The sequence below is a fragment of the Opisthocomus hoazin genome, chromosome 2 (genome assembly GCF_030867145.1).
Source record: "Opisthocomus hoazin isolate bOpiHoa1 chromosome 2, bOpiHoa1.hap1, whole genome shotgun sequence".
Classification (NCBI taxonomy): domain Eukaryota; kingdom Metazoa; phylum Chordata; class Aves; order Opisthocomiformes; family Opisthocomidae; genus Opisthocomus; species Opisthocomus hoazin.
The window spans coordinates 77333612-77352705 of NC_134415.1; positions in this window are offsets into that span (position 1 = coordinate 77333612).

Consider the following 19094-nt stretch of genomic DNA (forward strand, 5'->3'; position numbering starts at 1 on the left):
ATCAGCTTGGTAAGTATCAGCACATTTTTTGTGTGTGTGTCTTCTACTTCTTGAGAGAAAGACATTTAAGAACCTCATAAAAGACAGTATTTGAAACGCAATGTGTTTTGACTGGATTTTTTCAGGTCTACAAATCTTAGAAGTTGCTACACTAGCCAGGCCTAAGGTCCATGTAATCCAATATTTTATCTCAGAGGGCAGCCACTTCATGATGGCTATGAGAAAGAAGTGTTGAAACTTCAGTGTAAGTTATTACACAGGAAGAGTTGAATAGTCTTCCCTTCAAGTAAATCTAACTTTTATCCTTAGTAGTTATTGCAATAATTAAACACAAAGGTTACAAAGTGTAAATTTCCTTCTAAAAATAATCAAATTTTAGCACTGGCTTTTCCTGCTAGCCTTGTAAACTTCCGAACACCTATGTTCTTGAATTCCTGTGACAACGGAATGTATACCTGAGGCTTTTTCTCTGTTTTTTAAGACAGCATTATTTATTTCCACTGAAATACTACAGCAATCTAAACCAGCTGCTATGTTCTTCAGCTGTTTTAGGTTGAAAAGAAGAGAAAACCAGTGAAGGATGTGTTCTAGCTCTCCCTTACTCATTCTGTTCTCATCAAGCTATTTCGTAACTGTTGTGATGATAGAAATCATAGTCTAAATGTGATTTCCATGAATAATGTAATTAGAATATCATGCCTTTTATTTTTCAAGATGCTGGGAATATTTTATAAAATTCTTGGGAAAGAACTGTTAGAATAGTCCTTTAAAATGAAGTGCTGAAACCCTGACAGGTGAAAAAGCTTCATAGGCAAATTTCACTTCCTGGAAAGATTTTACAGATTGTTGAGGATTTCTTCAAAATGTCTAGTCACTAAAATAATAGAAGACTTTGACACTGGTTGAATAGTATAGGTAGAGCTCCAAACTGTGTAAAAAGGTACTCAAATAATGATTTTTCTTTTAACTTGCATATGGCTATGGCTTAGGGTAAATGGCTGAAACTTAGGATGGGTTAGGATTTCTTGTCTCCTATTTGACAAAGTCAGTTCTGAGATTTAAATTCAGTGCAAACATTTTGTTTTTTCACTGGCATTTTAAGGAACAAAGCCAAATGCTGAGGTGTTAAAGTTGCAGATTCTTGCTGTAAATTTTCATTCTGCTCCCATTTTTGTTTAACTTTTGAGATGCAGGGGACAAAAGGTCTGCAAAGGTGACAGGAGTCATTCAACTTTTTATCCTAAGTCTACTATTTATCCACACAGCATGTTGGAATCAGGGAATTAGTGGCACAGATCTATGACTTATCTCCACATTTACTTTAGAGAATACTTTCTACCCCATAGAAAAAATTAACAAACAAACAGATACAAAGAGAAAAAAACACAAACCTTGACTGGGTTTTTAATACTGTGTTGTATTCTTTACAAAATTTGAAATGAGAAACACCATTCAGAGGTACAATCCAATGATATATTACTGCCTTGGTAAAGCTGTCTGATAACAACACTTGTAAACAGGCCTTGAATGGACTCCAGGATAGAGTCTAGACCTCCTGAACAGAGACTGACAATTATGACATCATTCTTGACATTTGACAAAACTTTCCTTAAATACTTATGTTACATGATATGAATAAAGGCTAACTGCAGTGAACGCAGACTCCAGTGGACTGGGGGAGCGATGACCGACAGGGCAGAAGGAACCCCACTAACCTCTTAAGGGCAAAAAATGCACACCAACTTCGCTACTCTTCGGACCACCGAAAGAGAATGACAGGACCGTTGTCCTGGTGGGAAATGTCACCCAAAGGAGTCAAGGGAATACCATGCAGACTAAAGGGGGGGGTGGCCTCCAGGAGAATGGAGATTATTGTGGGGTGCCAGGCGAGTAAAATTTTGGAATTGTGTAAAACTTATGATATGTTTTAAGGGGGTGAAGGAAATGTGAGAGAGTTATGGCATGTTTAGGGGAAAAGGTGGGGAAACGGAGGGCTGAAGGTGGATCAAGGAGGGAAAAATATGCAACAATAGAGGGAGAAAGGGATAAGAGAGACTGGCGAAGTGCAAACAGGCTGCTGGTCATTACACTTCTCTGGCTGAGACTGCACATGATCACTACAGTTTGTCCTCCACATATTAAATCCTATTTCTAAGTGTTTTTCATGCTCTGCACTCTCTATTCTGTGCATGCTGAGAACATGCAGCCGTGTGCCCTTGCTGCCAAGAAGACCAATGATATCCTAGGGTGCACTGTGTGGCCAGCAGGTCAAGGGAGGTTCTCCTCCCCCTCTACTCTGCCCTGGTGAGGCCCCATCTGGAGTACTGCATCCAGTTCTGGGCTCCTCGGTTCAAGAAAGATGAGCAACTACTGGAGAGAGTCCAGCGGAGGGCTACGAGGATGATGAGGGGACTGGAGCATCTCTCGTATGAGGAAAGGCTGAGGGAGCTGGGCTTGTTTAGCCTGAAGAAGAGAAGGCTGAGAGGGGATCTTATAAATGCTTATAAGCATCTTAAGGGCAGGTGTCAAGAGGATGATGCCAGTGGTGCCCAGTGATGGGATGTGGGTCAACGGGCACAAACTGAAGCATAAGTTCCATCTGAACATGAGGAAGAACTTTACTTTGAAGGTGACAGAGCCCTGGAACAGGTTGCCCAGAGAGAATGTGGTCTCCTGCTCTTCAGATATTCAAAACCTGCCTGGATGAGGTCCTGTGCAACCTGCTCTAAGTGAATCTGGTTAATCAAAGGAGTTGACTAGATGATCTCCAGAGGTCCCTTCCAACCCCTACAATTTTGTGATTCTGTGGTTAGCTAGCTACATGCTGAGTAGAACAAGAGATCTGAGTGCCAGCAGCTGAAGTGGGCCATCAAGGACTTACAAGCAACAGAGGCAGACCATGGGCCAGCCTGATAGACTGAGCATCTAAGACCAGCTGCTGCAGAGACACAAATTTTTTGTGTATATATTCCATTATTACGAGTTTAAGTCCTTGTGGCAGGAGAGGAGGAGCAGGATGGGGCCATCTGCACGCTTCGTGTTTGTGGGAGTGCTGCTGGTGTCTGCACATGTACTGGTACCAGCACCACACTCTGACTGCAGTGGAGCTGTGTGACCAGGCATGTGTATGCTCTGTGTGTGTGTGTGTGTGTGTGTGTGTGTGCACACTGACTGGGAACACCAGCTCAGCCACACTGCTAGCTGGGACTCAGGCAGGGACCTGTGGCATCCTCACCTCTCTGGGGCCAGGACGGGAGGGATCAGCCTGGACCTCCATCCTGCCGTGTTCCACCATGTCTAACTCATGACAAAGATGCAAGCTTTAGGGAGTTTGATCCAGGCCTTCAGTGTCCCTCATCCTAGGGGGTTTGCCTGGCATCTGTCTGCAATTTGAGATGATTATTTCCCATTCCATCCACTATGGACATGAATACAGATCATTCCAGCTCTGTTTTTTGCTTCTTTTCCTTGGAAGAGAACATCAAGGGAGGGCAGACCCTGTTGGAGACGAACGCAATTGAAGTAAACACATGAAGACTGCAGTGGTTAACTGAAATAATCCCTGGTTCTCTCCACTGCTTTTGCCAGTCTGGTGATATTTAATGTTTCCCAATGCACTCCCAGCTTCACATTCTGTAAATTTAATAGACTTGGCCTGTGCTATATCATCTTCATACACCGAGCAGGCCTGGACTGAGGCCCAAGTGAAACCCTAGTGAACTCCACCCGTTTCTTCCCTCCGTCCTGACAGCAAATTATTCCATCTACTCTTGGGGTACACTTATACAGCAAGATTGTATCTAACAGTAGTTTCATCAAGACCATAGGTCACTGAGGTGGCAATCAGAATGACACCTGAAAAAGTATCAAAAATCCCATTAAAGTCAAGTTGTATGACACTATTTCTTCTCTGCTGCCTCTGTCCTGTTACCTTGTCATAGAAAGGGATTAATTTGGAAAAATCTGTTCTTGACAAATCTGTGTTGGCTGCTGCACAACAATTTCGGTATGTTAAGAGCTGTTGCGCTAGATGTGACCCCAAGTCATGGAGGTGCTTCACAAGCCCATCAGCCAAACAGGACTGGGAGGAAGTGCATGGAGATTCAGTCTGCATCTTGACAAGCACTTTCAGACATTTTGTCAAAATAGTCCCTGGCATTGTGTCCAACTCACTCAATAATTGAAGCATTAGTGAAAAGTTTTACATGTGTTACAACTGCAGGACAATAGTATTTTGGTTAAGAAGGGGACATAACCTTTATGAAAATGAACACACATAATAACCTTGAATTGCTGCTAAATCAATCCAAAGAATCCCATTTAGGAGTATAACTGTCCCAGTAGCAGCTGTTATTGAGGATTGGTATCATAAGTTTCGAATCAGCTTTCTGGAAACATCAAGTGTATTTTTTAATAAAGTATATTCCAGTTAAGAATTTTTTTATTGATAGTTGCTGGTTTTTTTTAAATATAGCATTTCTGTGCATGGTTTTCTAAGATGACATCAATCCATCTAACTTAGGAGCCTAATTTAAGCATCGCTTCATTGAAATCTTCAATGCCTACCACAGGAGAAGTAAGGGTCATTCAGTTTGATTACAATAACTGTCTTTGCTGAAAAACAAACCAAACCACACATAATTTATAGTTACATAGCTATTAGGAAGGTGACAGGTATAGTGGCACTTGTGCTTTTCATCAAGGTTACAGCAGCATATCCTCAAACTTATGTATTTACAGGACAAATGGATGTGGCCCTGATATATTCCTATATCTAAAGAATTTACCACAAAAGACAGAGCTGAGGATGTGCTGACAATTGTGAAGGTTGTTTGCTATTCACTTTCCCAGAACAGACTGGAAGAAGCAGGGCTAACTGGCTCAATGTGAATTCTGTTTCTTGGGGGTGGTAACTTCATTATTGTGAATGGTTTTGAGGTTTCTCATGATTGTTTGTCATTATTCGCCTTCTCTAGATTCTTCTCAGTAGGACTGTGGTATAGCACAACCACTGACAACCAGTGTCCCAGATTCATTTAACATCATTAACTTCACTGGAAGTGGTAGTAGAGATGTACTGCAGAGTTGTTCCACTCTGCTCCAGCGTTGTCAGACATACTGAAATCACAGATAAAGAAATTCACATGAAAAATGATTTCTGCAACTCGATAACTCTCATAGGTGAAAATTAAAAAAAGGAAAGAAAAAATGAAGAGGATTTGATGTTTAGGCATGTCCTTCATTTGGTCATTAACAACTATTTGTCTTAGAAACTTCAGTCTTGTGATATCTTTATGTGACTAAAACTATAGCTCCATAGCATAATAATATTTTAAAAGTTTAACAAAAAAATCTGTGTCTAGATGTATTCTGTGAGGAAAAATAGAAATTAATTTTAAAAACCACAAAAGTTTAAGGTAATTGCAAGTTTTGAAAACCCTCAACTTAACACTTTCTGCAACACCCTAGAGTATAGTACTAAGAGAACAGGCATATCATTGGCTGACCAAGTGACTGCAGTGGAATAATGATTTTTTAATGATCAATTTCTAATAAAAATAGTCATTGTTTATTCATTCTCCGTAACAAATATTTTCCATAAAGTTCAGACTTCACTGTGAAAGCAGAAATCTTCTCTCTGACAAACTCAATTTTCTAGCTACGAAGCTGATGTTTCCAGGATTAAGAGAGTTTTAGTAGAATTGCAAATACAGTGAAATAATAATAATAAAAAAACTACATACATGATTATGTTCAATGGACATATCCAAAATTTTTGTCTTGTGTGCGTTCGTTGTAAAAGGTATTGACTAGATCTGAAAGTACATAAAGACATGAACAAGTGTTGAAAGAAGCAGGAGAGCACAGGTCATGAAGGATACGCAGCCTGAAGGGTCTTACAAGCTTTAAATCTGCTCAAGTTTCAGAAAACTAGAAATGATTATTTCTCTGATGAACTGTTTATTGTGAAATACTTTTGTACTTGAAACACATTTCCAGATCTCATCTGCTAACAATTCAGTTATTTGTCTTTCTTCTTTTATTGTTTTCTCTCAAAGTCAACTCAACATGTTGTTTATAATTGCTGACAGTCTCTCTGTCAGATGTACAGTACATCCCTTCCCAATCTGCTTTTATCTTTTACACAAAATAAAGCTGCTCTTATTACAGCCTCTAATGGCTGTTAGCCAGATCTCAGAACCAGTACTTCTGCATCTTCTTTGACCTACTTCTCTGCTCCTCCTCCCCTGTGACTCATTTCTCCGTAACCTCATCACAAAACCAAATACAATGATTTTCTGAATATGGATGGCTCCCAGATGCATTCTCTAGACTAATCTGTTTCTTTCTAGACCAACAGCCACTCAAGAAGATACCTAAAATAATTTCATCATCTCCTTTTTCATACCTTCCTTAGATAATATTACCACTGCTTATTTTTTCTGATCCATAGCCTGCTAGTCCTCTCAGACTCTTCTGTAGGTTCTTCTGTCTAGGCTTTGCTCAAACATTACAGTCTTCATCAGATAAAATATGCCTAAGAACTTTCCTGTCTAAACCGTCAACTAAAGCATACAACTCCTCTAAATTCAGACTATCTTTCGTCTGTTCTTCTCCTTCTTGATAAATATTATCATGTGAGATCCATTCCAAATGTCTCAATAAAAGACATTTTCTCCTGTGACCATGTCCCACATCCACATTCCTCCACTTGCTTACCCTTCTCCTTATCAAACTCAAGCTGTGCCTCTTCTCTGCAGAAGCCACTACCAACATCTCCACAGAAACCTTATTTTTGATTTGAGACTCTAAGTGCAGATCCTGTCTCTGTCTAGTCCCTCCAAAGAAGCTGTTGCTCGGAGACTGTCTGGGCACCAGTCTGCTGGTGGGAGGTGTTGAGTGCTTGCCTTTGCATCACTTGTTTTTTTCCTTTGTGTATTGAACTGTTTTCATCTTGACCCATTAATTTTTTCTCACTTTTGGTCTTCCGATTTTCCACTTCTCACCATGCAAGGGAGCAAGTGAAGAGTGAATGCTTAGTTGCTGACCGAGATCAACATATCACGTTTGGAAAAAACAGTTTGAATCTTTTTTCAAGAATTTCCCTGATATGGCACTACTAGGAATCCTGTAACTGACAGCCATTTGATGGCTATTCTGTAATTCCAGCTGTAAGAAAATCAGACATAATTTGAACAAACTTGTAGTGAGAGCTTGAGTGTTGCAAACTTGAGTCATGAAAAGATTTTCTCACTTTTGCTTCCAAACTCCTAGATTTTAGAGCTTCACATTTTGTTTGTGGTTATTTCAGATTCTGAGAATGAAACCGTGCCGTATTTGGAACACAGTGGTGGGCTGGGCATAGTCCTGCTTCATTACTTTTTCTTTCTTTTTACTTTACTTTTTGATAATTTTCTTTGCTGGTAGAACCAGATAGCATGAAGTAGAAAAATGTTGTAAATGGTAGGGTTCTTTTCCCATCTTCCACACCTAAATGTTTATACCAGAGAAGCAGTAAAGAAGGTGCTTTCAAAAGTATGCACATTTGCCCAACTTCAAATTTAAATAAAAAAAATCTCTTGCTATTTGAGCAAGTTCAAGCACGTTCAGTTTCATCATGGATGACTGGTTTTCCTACATTCTTATTTTTTAGATTAAGAGATCTACTTGCCATAATAAGTACAGAAATAACAGAAATAACGGAATAAGGAAATAACTTGCAGCGCATTAATGTCTGGACTATTAAGCTGGTTAACCCCCTGAAGGGTTTAACTTACATTTGCTATATGCTGTTATCAAGACAAAAATCAGAGTGAAAATGAACTGGGCTTGATAGTCAGTAGATAATATTCACCACTTGCATAGCAAACAATTTCTGGCAGGTGGCAGGTACTAGAGAAGAAGTATCAAACTTTTTGGCAAACTGAGCTTGTGAAGTAAACGCAAGACTATATGGCCTCAGCTGCCTGGAATAGTTTTTCAAGAGATAAAGCACACTAAAATAAAAATTAAATAGTAAAATAAAATGAATTATTGCTTTATTGAAGAAATACCACTGGCAACTTAAACTACAAAATATGTCCAAAAGACAAGTTGAGCAGTAGAATCATCAGCATTAACATGGTTCCTTGCATGTACACAGCATAAATGAGTCCTGTCAAATACTACTGTGCTTCTCCATGCAATGCAGAATACTGCAATTTTTGTATCAGCTTGTGAGTGAACTGGTATAATAAAAAAAAATGGATACAATAATCTAAAAAGTATTAATGGTTTATTTAATTTTGTATGACAGCAATCATGATGTCCTGATATCTCAAGCTATGGAAGTCATACAACTATTAGTCTAATACACTGCATGATGTATGTAAATGTGTTAGTATTTTATTTCAAAAATACTCATGTGTGTAATTTTAGGTGTTGATGTATGTAATGTCTTAGCAAAACCAAGTCTTAAGTGTTTGGGTAACTAACTTTTCTAATCATAAAGATCTTGCTTTTGAGATTGCACTTAAGTTTTCAAAACCCATTCTTTTTTGTTATTCTGTCCTATGAGGAAAGGCTGAGGGAGTTGGGCTTGTTTAGCCTGAAGAAGAGAAGGCTGAGAGGAGACCTTATAAATGCCTATAAATATCTTAAGGGTGGGTGTCAGGAGGATGGGACCAGACTCTTTTCAGTGGTGCCCAGTGACAGGACAAGGGGCAATGGGCACAGACTGAAGCAGAGGAAGTTCCAGCTGAACACGAGGAAGAACTTCTTCCCTCTGAGGGTGACGGAGCACTGGAACAGGCTGCCCAGGGAGGCTGTGGATTCTCCTTCTCTGGAGATATTCAAGACCCGCTTGGGTGTGGTCCTGTGCAGCCTGCTGTAGGTGACCCTGCTTTGGCAGGGGGCTTGGACTAGATGACCCACAGACGTCCCTTCCAACCCCTACCATTCTGTGATTCTGCGATTCTGTGATTCACAATTGTAGTATTTTCTTTGAAGACACTTCCAGAAAAGAATCGGCAAAACTCTGTGCCTTGAACTCAAAGACAAGTTCTGGGACAATTTTTCAGGCAATGTGTGCTTTCCTTCATGTAAGTGCTGCCTTTAGTATAAGAAACCAAAATAAATTTTTAAGAAAAAACAAAGGTAACTTGATCAGTTTTGACACTGAAGGCTTTCTGATTTGTGTGCTGACTTAATAACATTGGGGGAAATTTCATGACTGTAAGAAATATATATTTTTTTATTACAAAGAAGTCCAAAGCTGTCCAAGATCATTTTGCCAACTATTTTGCTGTACAGATAATATAAAAGATAGAAAGTCATATCTTCTTGTGATCTCAACATAGCAGGGAGAAAACTGCTGGATGGTATCAAGGTCATAGTTGCTATGCTTTCTACTTTGAGGGCTGTTTATCTTTTCTGAATTAAAACGAATTTGGAATAAACTGCATTGCCAGGAGGAACTGAAGTCCAGGACTAGCCCTTCCAGGAGAATGTGCTCATTATCAGACCCCATATGCAATGGTCTTTGCTCTCCATTAGACCCCCAAAATCTGTCTGTCCTTTAGGAGGAGGGGTCGAAAGTAAATGCGATCTAGTAGTACATTGCATCCACTACTGAGGGGGTTTTCCTGTTCAGAAAAGGAGAACCAAGAACCCTAGTCACCCACTGTGTGACTGCTAGGCTGTAAAGAAAATGATGTGCTTGTTCTCCGCTTTTTTTCAGGTACCTAAACACATTAAAGGGTTGCTGTCTACCAATTCCAGTTCGAAAGAGTGACCAAGGCCACAGACCAGTGCTTCAGTTAGAGGAAGCAACCCAGAACATCTTTCCCTGTGGCATTTCTGTTGGTTGGCTTAGGATTTCCTCTCTTGGTATGCTGGACATCATGTATCCCATTGTAACGTTCTTGTGTCCATGTAGCTGCCTTGCTCTGCTCTGTGCATTACAGAAGGAGTGTGAGGTGCCTCAATGTATTGACTGCCAGATGGGCATCAGGACTTATATACTTCTTTATGGATTCAAAGGGTCCAAGCATAAAGACTAAGTTTATTGCAAGGTGGCTATACATCTATTTTCACCTCCAAAGCTTTAAATAAATTCCAGCCTAAGTTAATACTTTGTTGGAAAATTAGACTGAGCTTCAAACTCCGTTGGCAGTGATCTTTAGTGATGACAGTGATGGTGAGAGAGCTTGAATCAGTAGGACTATATTATGCAAGGTGACATACACAATCTTAGGACAACCCAGTACCTCTGCTAAGGATCTGTTACGCCTGGAAGTGATGACAAGTAGTGCTGTCTATCATGTCAAGTCATATCTTGTGATATCTGTTACGCTTTGGAGAAGCATGAATTGATTTCAAATTCTAGCTTATGATTACAGTGGGTTTCTTTTATGTCCTCCAGCTGAACTTTGTGTTTATTGTCTGTCCATCCTCTAGAACTCAAGGGTTTTAGAGAAAAAACATGTTTTTTAAAATCTCTACCTTTAAAACATAGACAAGTGGCCAGGGGTTGAAGGGAGCTATTATAAAAGTATCCAAATTTAAAACTGGCTGAAAGAAATAGAAAATATATTTTCAGGTGCATTTAATGGCCTGGAAGTAATTTGGCTTTTTCTGAATAGATTCATAGAATCATAGAATCATGGAATACTTTGGGTTGGAAGGGACCTTTAGAGTTCTTCTAACCCACCCCCCCTGCAGTGAGCAGGGATATCTTCAACTAGATCAGGTTGCTCAGAGCCCCGTCCAACCTGGCCTTGAATCTTTCCAGGGATGGGACCTCCACTACTTGCATGGGCAACCCGTTCCAGTGTTTCACCACCCTCATGGTAAAAAAATTCTGCCTTATATCTAGTCTAAATCTACCCGCCCTTGGTTTAAAGCCATTACTCCTTGTCCTATCACAACAGGCCCTGCTGAAAATATTTTCCCCATCTTTCCTGTAAGGCCCCCCTTCAGGTACTGGAAGGCTGCTATAAGGTCTCCCCGCAGCCTTCTCTTCTCCAGGCTGAACAGCCCCAACTCTCTCAGCAGAGGTGCTCCAGCCCTCAGACCACCTTTGTGGCCCTCCTCTGTACCCACTCCAACAGCTCCATGCCCTTCTTGTGCTGAAGGCTCCAGAGCTGGATGCAGGACTGGTGGACTTACCCCTTTGGTCCCCATCTTGCAGTCCATTGACTCAGGAGAGGCAAGGAGAGAGGTTGCCCATGAAGACTGAGGCAAAAATGTTGTTGAGTACCTCAGCCTTCTCCTCGTCTGTTGTTACTGTTGTCACCATTCTTGTTCATCGAGGGAGTAGGCTTTCTTTAACCTTCCTTTTCTGGTTTACATACCTGTAGAAGCCCTTCTTGTTATTACTAGCATCCCTTGACAAATTCAGGTCTAGCCGTGCCTTGGCCCTCCAGACTCCATCCTTGCACAACCAGGCAGCATCCCTAATACTCTTCACAACATACCTGTCCCTGCTTCCACTGTCTGTGCGGTTCCCTCTTGTCCTTTACTTTGACCAGCAGGTCTCGACTCAGCCATGCTGGTCTCATCCCTTCCTTGCCTGATTTCTTACACCTGTGGACTGAGAGCTCCTGTGCTCTAAGGAAAGCATCCTTAAAGATCTGCCAGCTGTATTCTGCTCACCTGTCCCTGAGGACCGTTTCCCAGTGGGTCCTATTGACTAACTGCTTGAAGAGCTGGAAGTTGATTTTCTTAAAATTTAGGGTCCTGACTGTAGTCCTTGCCTTTCCCATATCCCTCAGGACTGTGAACTCCACCAATGCATTGCAACCCAGGCTGCCTCCAATCTTGATGTCACCAGTGAGCTCATTTGCATTGGCTAGCTAAAGCTCGGTTTAACAAAGCACTGAAGTATTCTCTTAGCAGTAAGCACTAGGGTAGTGCCATTGATTATATTGAAGGAATTACATGAATGTTTAAAGCTGAGTTTGTTTTCTTCTCAGCTTTGCTGAATGGTGCTAAATTTTCCATGATCAAGCTTCAATTAAGCAGAATCACTCTTCTTCAACAAAATAGAGAACAATGTGCATAATTTAAAGCAAATTCTGGATTTTCCCTAATACAAAATTAGTGGCCTTTATAAAACTAGGTTTCGCTGATACACCTGAGAATAATTTTTAAAAATCATTTACTTGAAAAGTTATGGATTTTTATATCCATATACTGGACCAGTTTAAATCTCTCTTATACTGACCAGACTTACAACAAAGTACAGAGCATTTTCAATTTTTAATATTGGAATTGTGCGTGAGTCTGTGTAGTACAGATGTCAGAATCCAGACCTGATGAAGTGTCACTGAGAACAGAAAAATCTATTTACTGACAAGGAATCGTGAATTGTCAGCTTTTTCAAAATCAGTACATCTTTAAATATGATGCTGAGTCCAGCCAACTTAGTGGAATATTTTCTTTTGATTTCAAAGGCTATTGCCATTTACATGGATAAAAATTAATTTTAAAAGGTTTTTAAATTTCTGTAACCTCTTTTATAACCAATGTTCTTGTAATAGATATTCTGTGCATTGATGATCACTGGCTGCCCAAGACAAAATATTAGTATAAAACCATGTACCTTCTGCTAAGACCTAGTGCTGCTATTATCCTTTCTCAAAACTTGGTGCATTTTCTTTTCTTCTATACAAAATATTTCTGATAATTGAATCAAGCAGACAAGTAAGCATTCCCAGATTTAATTAGGCTTTATTTTCTAGCAGAATTCAATGATAATTTTGTTTTTGTAACAGCAGGAAGAGTTATAAAACACATCCAATGAGTCCAAGGTTCAGATATTAACTCAGTCAGAAGGCAGTCTTCATTCCACAAAATAGATTGCTTGGATTTTTTCAGGTTGTGATAGAATAAGATGATTACAATATTGCAACACTAGATGTCATCACACCATGGTATAACACGGCAAAGTGATACACTCATACCAGAATATGGATGAGTGAGTAACGCAAAATGAATTATTTATTCACTGGATTTTGCCTTTTTTTTTGTCCCTGAAATATTCAAAAGCAGATTATAAAACTCTCTAAAGTATTCCTGACCAGAAATTCTTTGCAAGTTTTTATCCATTTTGTATCCTATCAAATGAATTTGAACTGTTCATTGTAAATTTAAAAATTCACAATTTGTCATTCATTAAAGAGCATTACTTTTGTTCTGATTTGTTTAACAACTTTGTAAAATTATGAGCTGCAAAGAAAAATGAAAATCAGAGTTGGCAAAAATGGAGGTCTTCTGTTATTAAATGAAAATTTCCAGTAAAATTCTAGTTAAATTTTTAAATTCCTTTAAAAAAATATTTCAGACTTAAGTAAACTTGGGTATGTGTTGATTGATGATAGTTATTTAGCTTTCTGTAAAATGCTATTTAAAAAAACAAAACAATTTTCCTTGAAATCAACTTCAAACTGTAGAGTAAAATGTAGATCATGACCTATCAGTGATAAAATTTTAAAAATTATTACCCTTCAAATTTATGCTTTTCAGCATAATTGAATTCCATAATTAATTCTTTCCTGCATATATGTTTGTGTAACTTTGTTAGAAGTGACCTTGCTTACACTGGACCTTGCATTGAGCTGTTGTAGATTTAGATCTTTTCATTTATTTGTTGATAATGTGACAAGCACAATGTACTTTATAAATTGTTTCTTGCTGTGACCTCAGGTCATATCACAGACTTTTTCCAGTCCCTGAAACAGCTGTCATTAAGGCTTAAACTACCTTCCGTAGCAGTGCCACCAATGTCGTAAGTTTTGGTCCAGAAAATAGGATGTCCATCTGCTTAATAATAGCAAAATAATTATTTTCAATTTCTCTGCCACTCATAGCCATACTTTCCTTTACTCTGAAAGCACAGGAAACCTCGAGATACTTTCAGCTACCTCTTGTCTCTTCTCCTCACTCTTCCTCACTTGTCTGCTGCTTCATGTTCTTGCATAATACACCAAAAGGAAAACTCCATATCTCCATAAATCAGGACAAATCAAACTTAAGAACTGTTAATGCCAAAAAAACAAAAATCAGAAGGCAACTGTACAAAATTACTGCAACATCTAGTTTAAAAGCAACTACACATTCTTCCTTTCAGTTTTTGGTTATTCAGGCAATTGGGACTTCTGAAATGAATTTGTGAATACCAAAATGGCCATTGAATTCCGTACTTTATGTGATGAATCTGATACCCCCAGGATTAGAGAGCAAGGCTTACTCTCATTTTTCTACTGCTAGCCCAATTTGCACCAAGTTTTGTTCTTGGTTGAGAAATGATTGCAGTCTAGACCAGACCATGAGGACTAGGCTGCTTTCCACTTAGGTCCCACATTTCCTGGATTAGCAGTTTACGAACACCTTTATTTTAAAAAAAAAGCAAAATTAAGATTCTCAAATACACATGCCTGAAGCTCAGGAAAAGCTTTCACATCATGAATCTCAGTTTCACTGAGAATTTCACAGAAGCAACTCCTAGGTATGCTGCTCTTATTGGCATTTCCCGCTGGTCACTATGTTCTCGTGCCTTCCAGCACTGAAGTGTACCACCACACTTAAAGAGCCTTGGATAAAAGGTGCATGGAAAAGATACAGTACACTTCAGATGGCTTGCTGTTGTTTAGTGTTCCTTCTTCATGCATTTCGCTTGCTAGACTGATATTCCCTTCTTTCTCCCTGGCATTAAAAATTTATTCTAATTAGTTTTTTTTTATTGTCAATGATGAATATACTTTAAAATTCAAACCATATTTTAGATTAGTCTAAATGGTTTAGTTCATCATAATTGTAACAATTCACATTTTTTATGGTTACTGACTTCATTATCTGGTTTTTAGAATAAATAAATGTTGTTGGCTAGGGTTTTGAATTTTCTTTATTATATTCTGTGGATTTATTTGTGTATACTACACTTTTTCCAATGCACCATCATTTATCTGTCCCCACTCCGGCATCATTTAGTATTGCAGTAATATTTCTAGACAGTGCAACCTGATTTCTTTTGATGGAACCACAGATGGAGGCAGCTATTCCCCAGAGCTCTTAGCTCTCAAGTCCTGCTTGCATTAGCTTACAGTCTTGTTACCAGCCACTTCTTGGGCTGAAATCAGTGCAAGTGCGGGCTTGTGTTCATTGCTGTTGACTGCTTGCTCTGCATAGGTAATTCCTTAATGGATATGTTTGGTTGGAGATGGCATGAGGAAGGCAGTCACCTTGGAGAAGACTCAAAAGGCAGAGGCAGGGTTTCTTGAAATGAATTTTGACACATCTTTTTGCAACCTAGGGAAGGATAATACAACATTTAACTGTGATTTGCTGAATAACCTGGAACAGTGTGCCAGAGAGCACCAATAAAGTAAGAAAACTGTACCATTCCAAAGAAGTATTACAGCATTAAATCCAACTTGCTGCTATTTTAATGAAAAAAACCCCTTCAAATTCTACTATACAAATATTCAGAAGATCTTGCAACAGGAGATAAGGTATGATATATATTTAATGCTGTTCTTCCAATATCATCAACAGATAAATGAGATTAAAGAAATGAGGAAGATCTCTGCATCTTTCTAACATCTCCTGTCCCGTTAATAGATAAAATGAGAAAGAATATGATGATTTATAACCAGCCATATATTCCTTTATATTTTGGTAACATTTCAACGAAAGAAGTACAATTTTATTAATTCATCTGCTATTAGAAGTCACTTAATAAATATTTTATTCAGATATGCATAGCAAGCAAGTACGCTAGCTGTTTAAAGTTTTCATGATTTGGTACCTTATTGCCTAAATCCTGCAGATTTGTTGCTATTCCAGTAACTGTTCATGAAACTGCTTACAAATAATTACAGTGTTTCAGTTTCAGCGATGCAAAGTCACGCTATCTATTGGTCTTCTAGACAGAAACCTTTGATCCTAATCATCACATAAAGGCACAATTGCCTTTATGATGATCAAGTGTAGAAGCTTATTTTCTCACTACTACGATAAAAAAAGAAGAAAACAGTCTTTTTATGAGCCCGAAACACTCTACTGCAATAACAATTTGTAACTATCTGCCTTTACACTCTCCTTCTGCCTTTGAGCTTTGACAGATTTTTGGAAAGCTGGATGACAGTCATATGAACTCTGAAAATAGTAGCTGAAGGATGAGAAAAAATATAGAGTCCAGTCATGCCATGGAAACTGTTTGAGTGTGAGGATCTAGGGGGCTAATGCAACCTACCTCTGTTTGCAAGAGGCATTAATGACACAAGCACTGACAGAGGGGAGAAAAGAATCAATTCACAGCAAGAAATTTTCACTCATGATAAAATTCAGAATGACACTCAGGTTTTGTAGGTACCTCGTGTCTGAAATACAAGAGCAAGTCTTTGTAAGTACTTCTGTTCTTGCTGGTATCGTATATACAGATCTTAACCTCCAGGAGTTTCCAGTCTGATTGCATTTCATGCACAGTTTCAGCTTTACAGCTATCATTTTAGTCAAGCAGAAAGTTCCTTTTATTGTGTGTTTAACTATTTTCATATTGCAGTACTGGAATGTCATAAAATATTTTCATAACAATTGTTTAATCTGCCTTCTTACAGGGAGTTTAGTAGATGACAAGTTTATGGATGCCATTGTGTTGAATTTATTACTGTTATTTAATAAACATCTGTGATTTCACCTGTGAATCCTTTACCTTGAGAGAGGTGAGATCATATATGCCTCTTGTCATTTGCCAGTGAAAGGAATGTGAAGAGAACTGTATTACTAAAGGCCACAAAACAGATTTCTGAGAACCTGTCATTATTTAACTGCCTATAAGGGCTACTCTTTTTGTATTTCAGTATTGAATCAGTTACCAGGTTAAAAGTATTGTGGAACTTCATTTTGAATACAGCAAGGAAGAATTTACATCAATATTGTCAGTTTTTTATTAAGTTCCTCTGACGTAAAACTAGCTGACTTATTTAGTTCTTTATATAAGAAAGAAATAAAAGATCACTTGATTCAGAACCCACAAGTTATTCTCTTAGAGCTGGTCTATAAATAAAAACTATTTTTCCTGCGAAAAATTCTGGGGAAAAAAATCATTAGCCATTTTTAATCTTTTAGTTCAATTTTAAATGCCTATGAAATGTTTTGTCAACATTGCACATATTTCCAGCTCACTCTTCTGTGGATGGAGTTCTTCATTACCATGCTATTACACAATTACTGTTATTCTACTTACTTTTTATCATATTCATTCTTGTCTTAATCTCAACAGTAAGGTGTATAAACTTTTCAGGACTTCTTTGTTTATATAAAACTTGCTCTCCAAGTCAAAAAGGGCAGTATTGATCATATGTCACACATAAGGTACACATATGTAAGGTAAACAGTAGTAATTGTTTTGTATGAAATAAATTTATCTTTTATAGTGTATTTACGTACCTCTCTTAATCCATCTTTTCCCACGCAACAAACCAATCAATTGATCAAATGCAATGGAAAAAACAATATTAGTGCCTCACACTATTTAAACATAGAAGTGTTAAGAGCCTCAGAGAATTCACCATCATGTCACGCATGTGGGATACATGTAGAGAGCATGTCTCTTTTGGTCCATTAGGCATCTCTGTGGCGTTTCTGGAATGTTCTGACAGAGCCCAGGCAGCAACCCACCTTCAGCTGGATATTCCTCTGAGTTCAAGGCTCCTCATGTATGGAGATACAGTGGAGCACACTATTAGACAACTTGGAGAAAATAAATGCCTTACCTGTTGAGATTAGGTTCAGATCAAGGGATTGGAGAGATTATAGTTTTGGTACTTGCCTCAAAATCTGTCGGACTCCTGTTTTGGACACCCATATCCATTCTTTTACCTGTGTCCACTGCGGTAATGGCCTCTGGTTCATCTCAATTACAATAGCAGCAATAAATCTTCATAGATTTGTTCATTTCATCAGGGTCTCTGGAAAATTTTTCATTACCTCCCTGAGATTTGTTAGATAGCTATTCTGATTGATAGATGTTCACATATTTTCTACCAATAAGGTGAAAGCTAGAATAAGAAAGACATTATTTGCAAATTACCCATTTATTTGTAAGTGTTTGATAGGGTTTTTTTGCTTTTCTTTTTCCAGGTGAAAGCAAGTTTCATCCTAGTTTGCTATAAAGGGTCAGCTATTACTCGAGGCAAAACAAGCACCAAGTTGAACAAGGCAGCTTAAACTTTAACATTTCAATGAGAGTGTGCTGGGTCAATGAATACCTCAGCCTACAGTACTTCTTCTTAGATTGCCCATACTATCTCAATACAAAAAGATAAAAACAAATAATATAATAATTTGTATAGTAATTAAAAAAAAAGTACGTAGCAAGAAGGAAAATTAAGAACAAGAAGTAACCTTATCAAAATAGCAGGGGGAACAACTCCCCAAGGAATGTCTAGATCTGTATTAGACACTTGAGTGTAGCGTACAGAAAACCCAACAGAAAGACAAATTAATTAATTAAAATTTGATCATCCTAAATTCTAAGAAGAGATCTGATTTCTCACAGACTTTTCTCCAAGTGGAACTAAAAACAAAGCTAAGGTTTCTGCAACTCTCACGTCAGAAACATGTGAAAATACACTGTAGAAGTGAAGAACTTAGCCTACTACTATGACTGTGCCCATGAGCTGCAGTGTGGAACAGAAGGAGTAAGCAGACTAAATACACAAACGCCATTTTGAAAGGAGAGACTTAAGCACTGCCTTCTCAAAAGGACAAAACTGAATGCTCTATACTTTCTTGCTCATGTTTCCTATACATCCTTCCATATTCCCGGTTTGTAATGTAATGTCCAAGGCTGATACATGCATGTTACAATTGTGCCATAGCTTCATCTTTTCAACTAGGCCAACTGTCTGATGAGGTAGCAATAATGCCATCAGTTTAGATTTAAAGTTCCTGCTATGTTAATGAGACAGAAAAATATATCAACCAACAATGGTTTTGTCCTTCTGTTTGCCAGATAATACCAAGGAGCAGTTTATGAACTCTGTGGGAGCTTATGCTACAAAACAGTGCCTTGCACATCTCATACAGAGCTATGTTTTGTTGATGTAACC